Source organism: Larus michahellis, chromosome 7 (assembly GCF_964199755.1).
Source record: "Larus michahellis chromosome 7, bLarMic1.1, whole genome shotgun sequence".
NCBI lineage: Eukaryota > Metazoa > Chordata > Aves > Charadriiformes > Laridae > Larus > Larus michahellis.
The window spans coordinates 3,714,782-3,722,638 of record NC_133902.1 but is presented as its reverse complement, the minus strand read 5'-3'; the positions used below and the strand labels follow the sequence as shown (position 1 = coordinate 3,722,638).

The 7,857-nt window shown below is 45.4% G+C and overlaps 1 protein-coding gene across 2 annotated transcripts in view; it reads left to right on the top strand.

Annotated features, from left to right (window-relative positions):
* Window positions 1-1,477: 1,477 nt before the first annotated feature.
* MYO1C (myosin IC) overlaps window positions 1,478-7,857 on the top strand; it is a 59,218-nt gene continuing 52,838 nt past the window's right edge. Inside the window, exon 1 of one of the 2 annotated variants that reach the window (XM_074594994.1) lies at window positions 1,478-1,498. The gene's annotated coding sequence lies outside the window, so the exon portion shown is untranslated. Of the gene's footprint in view, window positions 1,499-3,370; window positions 3,650-7,857 lie in introns of those variants that run through there. The other variant, XM_074594997.1, reaches the window with a different exon arrangement.

The following is a 7,857-nucleotide window of genomic DNA, read 5'->3' as shown; positions in this document are numbered from 1 at the left end:
TTTTGTTCTTTCTTTTTTTTTTTCTTCAACGTCTTTCTACTTTCTTTTCCTTTTCTTTTTTTTCCTCTTGTTCTCACTTAGTTGTAGCCCATTCTCAGAAGTTTTTTTGCACATAATTCTGGTATCTGCATCACAGAAATAACTCCAGTTAAACAGCCCTTGCGTTCTAGGCTACTAATCTTTGTAATTTCTCTGTGTAGGAAAGGTAGATAAGATAGGCTAGGTATTGCTCCATGTTACTGAGGAGGGTGGGTTTGTTTGCGGAAGTGACAGTGATGGGTTTTTTAAAATGTGATAAAATCTCTTTTTTCAGTAGAACCATATATTGGGAAGTAAGTGGTCAAGGAAACAATTGCTGGACTGGAACAATCTTGTTTATAACAGCCAAGGGAAGTATAAGAATAATTCCAGGTATGAAACACAGAACAGTGACAGGCCATTTCGTTTCAATTACTGAACAGAATGGTGTTCTCTGTATCTGCTCTTGAACGGTCAGGTGCTTATTAATCTTAACATCTAGGCGGTTTTTTGACGAGCACTATCATCTGGAATTGGTTTGTAGTAGAGTTAAAAGTTGAAATTTGGCTATTCCAAGAAGGCTGAATAAATCGTCCCCTAACGGCAAGCCTTAAAATACCCGAGATCTAGATGGATCTCTTTTCTCCCCAGTCACAGGCAGGATATCTGCATCTGTTGGGGGGTGCATGGCGGGGGGGGGTCATAGGTCTAGTACTGCAGTAATGGACGACATGGCTGTAGAAAGCTCTGTAATTGCACTTAAAAAAGTGTTCACCAGATTATTTTTCTCATATTCATAGTAGGAATTTTTGTGAAGTAACCTGCAGGTTAATTTCCTTTGTCATGATTAGTTAGCTACTCAAGGATTCGATTAATAATGATTTTGTTCTGCAGCAATTTGAAGAACTTCCTGTCGTTACCATGGGAGCAGTCAGTGTTTTCTATTGCTCTATCTGTAAACCAAGTATCTTGGAGGCAAAGATAAAGAATCTTTTCTACATAAAATCTCTTGGTAGATTTGTAAAGTCTACCGTATGGTTGTTTCGTGCTAATACCTATGAAACGGCATCCGCAGCAATTTGACTTTTCTAAGTCCGCTGGGAGTAAAATGGAACATCAACAAAGTTTGCGGCCATAAACACAACCATAAATTTAAGCTTCTTGGAAATGTCTTGACACATTGTAACTAGTGGAAGCTAGTCTTGAACTTAATTGTTGTTTCAGCTTGCACCTACGCTTAGTATAAATACCGAGGTTCATCTCTTCCTCTCACAACAGGGCTCTGAACCAAAGACTGCAGTTAGTCAAGGTCTTCTCCCAGACCACTCGGGGAGTTCTGCTCCTGTGCTTTGAAATCGGAACTATCTGTAAAGAATAGAGAGATTTACAAACTTACCTTGGAAACATGGAACTGCGAATTGAACGTATTCCTACGGGAGAAATCATCCGCGTGGTTAGTCGCAATGGAGAACGCAAGACTGTAAGCTTTGTTTTTATTGTGTTCTTTTCCCTTCTTGCAGTGTTAGTTACAGGATAACCAGTTTAGTAACCGTTATTCTGAACTGAGAAATGCTAGGGCAAAAATAATGAGGCTTCCGCAAGACTGGCTGGTCATCGGGGTGAGTGTAGCTGTGTTGTGAACAGTTTTCTCTCCTAGGATGAAATCGGTAGCAATGAATGTTAAGTGACTGGGAGTTTAGAACATGACTAAAGTGCATTTCCTGGAGAAATACTTCAGTGTACCAAAGTTGGCCTGACTTGCAGTTGGTGTATTGGCTCAGCCACAGTTGTTATTCTACCAGAATTTTGGGAGCACTTTCAAACTACAAAGGAAGGGAAACAGCTTTGAAAAGAGTATTTTGATCCTCTTCAATATCGATTGTCCGTATTGTCACTGCATTCATGCCCTGAATGTTACAGGAAGGTTCACACGTCAAAAATTTAGTGGTAGAGGAACACATGAATGGACCGTTATTAGTATCTTGAGGAATGGGGTATTCTGTTCACTTGCGATTTTTTTTTTTTTACTTGGGTTCAGGGTTTGTTCATAAGCAAATGGAAAGTCCACGAGCGGATTATTTCTGGTTTTGACATGGTAGATGTAAGTGGTTAAGAAAGACACAGTACTTTTATAAGAATAATTTCAGTTTTCAGTACTTGGAAGGAATGGCCATTGTGTGTTTTGCTTCAGACTATTTTCTAACTGGATTTGTAGACTTGCTAATTAAAAGAGTCTAAGGAGAAGGAAGTGTACAAAAACTTTTAAAAATCCTCCTTGTGTTTAAATGTACCTAAATGCAACTGAATTTGTATCTCTTTGTCATAGGTACTTCTAATAGATTTTCCGTTCTGGTGGCAGATTGCTCTGGGCAGGGCCATCTTGTACTGAAGCACACATCTGTGCGTGTCGCTGCAGTTTCCTAGCATTGTCTTTCTAGTAAGTAATCTGAAACTCCATCTGAAAATTAGCTAAGGCAATTTGCTCCGTGGATTGCACAATTGTTAGGTAGAGTCATTTTACTGCAGAAAAACCTGAGAGGTCTGCCTTGTGGGGAAAGGAGATAGTGGCAGTTCTGGTGTTCTTTGGTTTCCAGTAACTGGTCCGGGAATGTTACTGACTTATTTGTAGTGACAGTAGAGGACACTGGCTGGACTGAATTGCCTTTCCCAGAGGGAACTGTTCCTTTAAACCTTACCCCCAATAGCGTGTGCCAAGATCCTGGGGGAGACATCAGAGAGAGAAAAGCTATTAGTTCAGCTTTCTGAAAAGTTTTAAATACTCATTAGCAGTCCATAAAACCGTAATTTGCTACTTTGAAGACAACAGTCTGTGTTTGTCAAGTGCGGTTGGTGCTGCAGGAGTGGCCAGAGAATAGTAGTTTCTGATGTCCTGTGCTTAATACAATAGTTAAAGATACTTTGAACTGTTGCAGGAATGGGAGCTGCAGAGCTTTACTGTTGCAGCTCCGTGTGCTTCAGGCTGTTAGAATTAAGTCATATGGAGAATTTCCTGGGGATTCTGGCTGGAGTGCCTCTGGTATTTCGCACGTAGGTGGGATGAACCAAGATACGTGTACCTGCATCCACCCCGGCTTTTGGGCAATCGCTCCAGAGCGGGCTTCGAAAGATATGCTTTTGGTGATTCTCCCAAACGGGGGTCTGCAGGAGGGGATGGTGAAATCCTCCCCGGTTTTCGAGGATTCTCAGTTGTGCGCGGGGTGGGGTGGAGGGGGAGACAGGTGCGTCTGTAATTGCGGGCAACAGGAACGCGAACCGGTGCAGTGCAGAGGCTTTATCAGCAGGATGCTGCTGTCCCGAGCAACGCCATCAGTGCGAGCGGGTTCCTGCCCCCGCGGAGGAAGAGGTGGGGGTCCGGGTGCTGCGGGGCCCAGCGCTCCCCGCTGCCGGGAGGTGCGGGGGGAGCCGCCGGTCGCCGCGTCCCGCCCCGCCGAGCTGACGGCAGGTGAGGGCGGAGGCAGGGCCGCGGCCTCCCCGCCCGCACTCCGCATGCCCGGCGCTCGGACATGCTCACTAGCGGCGCGGCGCGGGCTCCCGTGGGCAGTCGGTGCCGAGGGGCTGGCGGAGCCGCCGTAGGGCCCCGAGCCGCGCGTCCCGGAGGCGCCGAGAGCAGGTGAGCGGGGCGGCGAGCAGGGGGGCTGGGGGGGCGAGCGGCGGGGACGGGCCGCCCCGCAGCCCGAGGAAGGGGGAGGGGGAGGGATAACCGCGGCCGCGATCCCCCGCCCCGTGCTCGCCCAAAGGCACCGGGGCTCGGCCACATGGCCGCGGGCTGCCGGGAGCACGCTGCCGGCTCCGGGAGGTGCAGGGCGGCAGCCGGAGGCGGCACCGGACGGTCGGGGCTTTGGCCGTTCCCCCTGGAGTCAGCGCCCTTCCCGGAAACTCTGAAATTTCCACGCTAGAAACAAATGACCCTTTGAGAGTAGCCGGCATCCTGGAGGGTTCCCTCCGCTCCCCTTCCGTAGCCTTCCTAAATACTCTCCGTTAACGCTTCTCTGAGTCTAGCCCAAATACAGGGAGGTCCTGCCCGGAACGGGGTGAATCCTGCCGGGGCTGGAGTGGGAAAGGTGTGGTTGGGCGTGGGGGCAGGAGAAAGGCAGCTCCTGAGCTGGAACGTGGCCCTGTCACGGCCAGCATGTCAGGGAGCTCCTGCCTTATTCTTCTGAAGAATGGTTTTCTGTACGTACCGAGCTTGTTTTCTACGTTCTCCAGCTCTCATGTGCTCACTGGTGATATGTCCTGCAGTTATATTTATTCTGGAGTAATTCTTCCTTGTTTGCCAGTTGCTTGCGCCGGTGCCTAAAAGCACTTCATGAAGAAAGCTCGGTATTTTTAGTCCTCACTTACAGGTGGGGATGTTGTCAAACACCGTAACTTCTTTAGTTTAGACCACAGGTCTGTCTCCCTGCTGAGACTCGAAGGTCCCCATCTGTTGTGCTGCTTTCTGTGCCAGTCTTCCCCTTTTCTAATACATGATTTATGGAAGGAGTCTGACTCTCTGCTGAATGAATGTCTCATTCTAGTAACTTGAACTTTCCAAGTAAGCCGGCTTGATCTGCATCCTCATGTTTGGGGGGATTACAGGATAAAAAACGATTCTGAGTTACAATGCAGAGATTATTCTGTTTTTTATTCTTTCTGTAATAGTTGCTTGAGGTGGAAGGCTTCTCCGGAACTGCTTGTAGATGACAGCTGCCCAGAGTTAGAAAGTGACAAATGAAAAAACTTGCTTGTTTGGTGGGACAAGCCATGAACACAGAACCACATCTTAGAGTAACTGGGAAGAAAGACATTTTTCTTTTGTCTCCTTTTGGAGCAATAGACAATTACCAGCTGTCAGCACCTTTTCAGAACTCTTTTAGAAACTGCCTAAGGCTTACAGAACTGATGAGTTCTTAATTTTTACGGTAGGCCCTGGTATGGCAACCACTGTCATAACGCTTAAGGATTTTCAGTTTTGATACTGGGTGAAATCCTGTGTTTTAGGGAGGGCCAGGGTAAATATAAATCTTGTCTTCTGTTCTGCCTGGCAGGGACCAATGGAGTAGTAGACTGAACGCATGCTAGCCTAATTTATCATGACATAAAGGACAGATTTACTTATTTTTTTTTAAAGAAAAAAAGAAGTCCGAATCATAATACACTAAGGGAGTGAGAGATCCCATGTGACTCAGGATCCAGAGTGTGTAATTTCTGTTGTCTTTTGCATAACTAATAGCAAAGAAACTTGTGATTTATGATGCACCATCAGAATTTATAGTATAGAGAAATCATATAGATCCTGACGCAATCATTCAAGCCAGTTAGAAGTTTGTTTGTTTGGGTTTTTTTTTTTAAGTTTGGCCTCAGCCCACTGGAGGTAGGACAGTAAAAAAACTGAGGGCCGAGGAAGCTTAATAACAGATCAGATGTGGTGTTTCTTTTCTATAAATGAGCTCAAGCTCTGTGGAGGCCTTTATGCAAAGGTAAGATAGTCTGCATCTTGTTCCAGTAGAATTCAGGCATTCGGGATTTTTCCTGTTGTTTGTAGTGTCATGTTGCTTATAGGACCCAGCCTCATTGTGTTGGGAACTGCGTGCTTTCTAGGAACAGTACAAATTCCTCTACCGCTGTCAAAATGGCCAGTCTGCACCAAATGCAGGAGAAACAAACTGCAGCAGCTGGGCACAGTCACAGAACAACGTATAAGCTGTAGCTCCCGTGTGTCTCAGTCCATGGGCCCCTCCCTCGGCTGTGCGCTCTCACCTGGCAGTTCTGAATAGTTCCAGCATGCAAAATGCTGGAGCACTTTGCCTGCCAGTTCGAAGCAGTAATGGGTGAGGACTGTTCGCAGAGTGCTTTCAAATAACTAATGCCTTCTGTAGGACGAATTTATATCTGGGGAAATGCAGTGTGTTACTGGCACTGCAGAAAAGGAGGTGGAGAGAACTGAAAGTACAGCAGATTTTCCTTAGGATGGTGTGTCCTGCTGCCCTTTGTAAGGGATGCAAATGTAAGTAAATCACTTGTCCTTTCATACAAGCTAAAGAACCATTTATAAAGGCGTATTTATATGTTTCTAAATGTTGCTGTGGGGAAAACCATCTCTCTTGTGCTTTGGCATAACTGTATTGATGACAGTCAAATGTGGTTAACTTTTCAGAACTTTTCTAAATTAAAACTGAGTAGTCAAAACAAACAGGTAATTTGTCTGGAGCAGTTTCCTAGCTCAGCTTGTCGTGTGAGCACATGAACGTCTCCACCTGCACAAAGAATACGATGGCGCAGGGAGAAATGTCGTGGATCAGGTGGGGATTGCTCCGTTGGTAGCAGCCGTGCTTTGTACTGGCATAAAGCGATTGCAGTTATAGCATGTGTTTGTCTTCCGCCAGGGGTTTTACTGCGTTATATACCGCTTTATAACCAACTTGTGAGTGATGTGGTTGGCTTTGATGAGGATTACTATTCCTGACTTCGATAGACACCATACATCTAACCTTCTACCATCTTTCCTAGTGGATGAGGTTTGAATGGCTTGTCTTTCTGTGAGATTGTAACACAGTTATTTTTCTGCCCCGAGGGAGCCACTTTTACTGTGCCTCTGTGTGGATTGAATGATCTCTCTGCTGGAAAATACCCTGCTCTGTGTTTTTGTGCCCTCCCCTGCATACTGTACTCCTTGGTGATGCATTAGTGGGGTCGGTGGCCAGCCCTCCTCGCAAAGTATTAATAAAGGTGTAAGCAAGTGGTATAAGTAAATATGAAAGGCTAACGAAGTTTGTTATGACATCTGAGTGGACAAATCTCAAGTAATTTGTTGCAACTGAGTCATGTTCTGTGGGGGTGGAAGGTCTAGTATTCTTTAAAGCCCTGCCCTGCATTATTAAATACTCTTCAATATACTAAGGAGCAGCAGGGCCGGTACCTTTTCTGTTTAATATATGCCTTTAGTGTAGACTGTCCTGTATTAAATTCCTGTACTGGAAGGCGATAAAGGTTAGTATTTAGAATTCCTGTGACATTTCTGCATGCATGGATAGCTGTCCCTGGCAGCTTTTTTCTTTAGGAAAGCACTTTGTCACGTGTGAATGAGCAGCTAGCTGTTCTTCAGGGCGACACTTGCAGCCCTTTAACCGGTACGTTGACCTTGGTCCAGCTTGGCCACCACCCTTCCTGTAATTCAGTTCAGCAGCTGATAATAAATAGCAATAGATTTTTAAAGTTTGGCAGTACCTTCGGAGTGCTACAGTATTTGTCTTCTAGGGAGTAAGGTGCTGGAGCTGGATGACACAGCAGCCTGCAGTTATTGGAAAGTTTTGTAACCAAATGGGCAGTCTAATTGTTGGTGGCAAGGAATGTTATGTCAAAATGTGTTCTGATTTTTGCCAGGAAATGGACAGTCTGTGAATGACCAAAAAAATCCTCTATCCACGCTGTACCAAACAGATTTTTTTTTTTTTTTCTCATAAGAGAGCTTTCTAAAATCATTCCTAGGCAAAAGTGCATGTCAACAAAAAGACAATTACGATGGCCTTCAGCCTGCTGTTTGGATGCAGACGGGACCTCATAAGCTATAGCTGCTTTAAAAGGCTGTGCCTTTAAATTATGATTTCAGTAACTGCTTTTGAAGGCACTGTTCTGGTAAAAGTTTAGCACGGATGTTTGACTCTATTTCCTTGTAGTGTTCTTATATCTGACCAGAGATTTCACCCTTACAAAAGGTAATGTGGAGATGTGGTCCTAATCTTTGAGACAGCGTGTACTCATAGCTGGAGAACAGCCTTTGTGGTGGTTTTAAGACTTCAGGGAAACCTTTGGGTCTTAGCAGCCAAGGCTGCGTTTCAT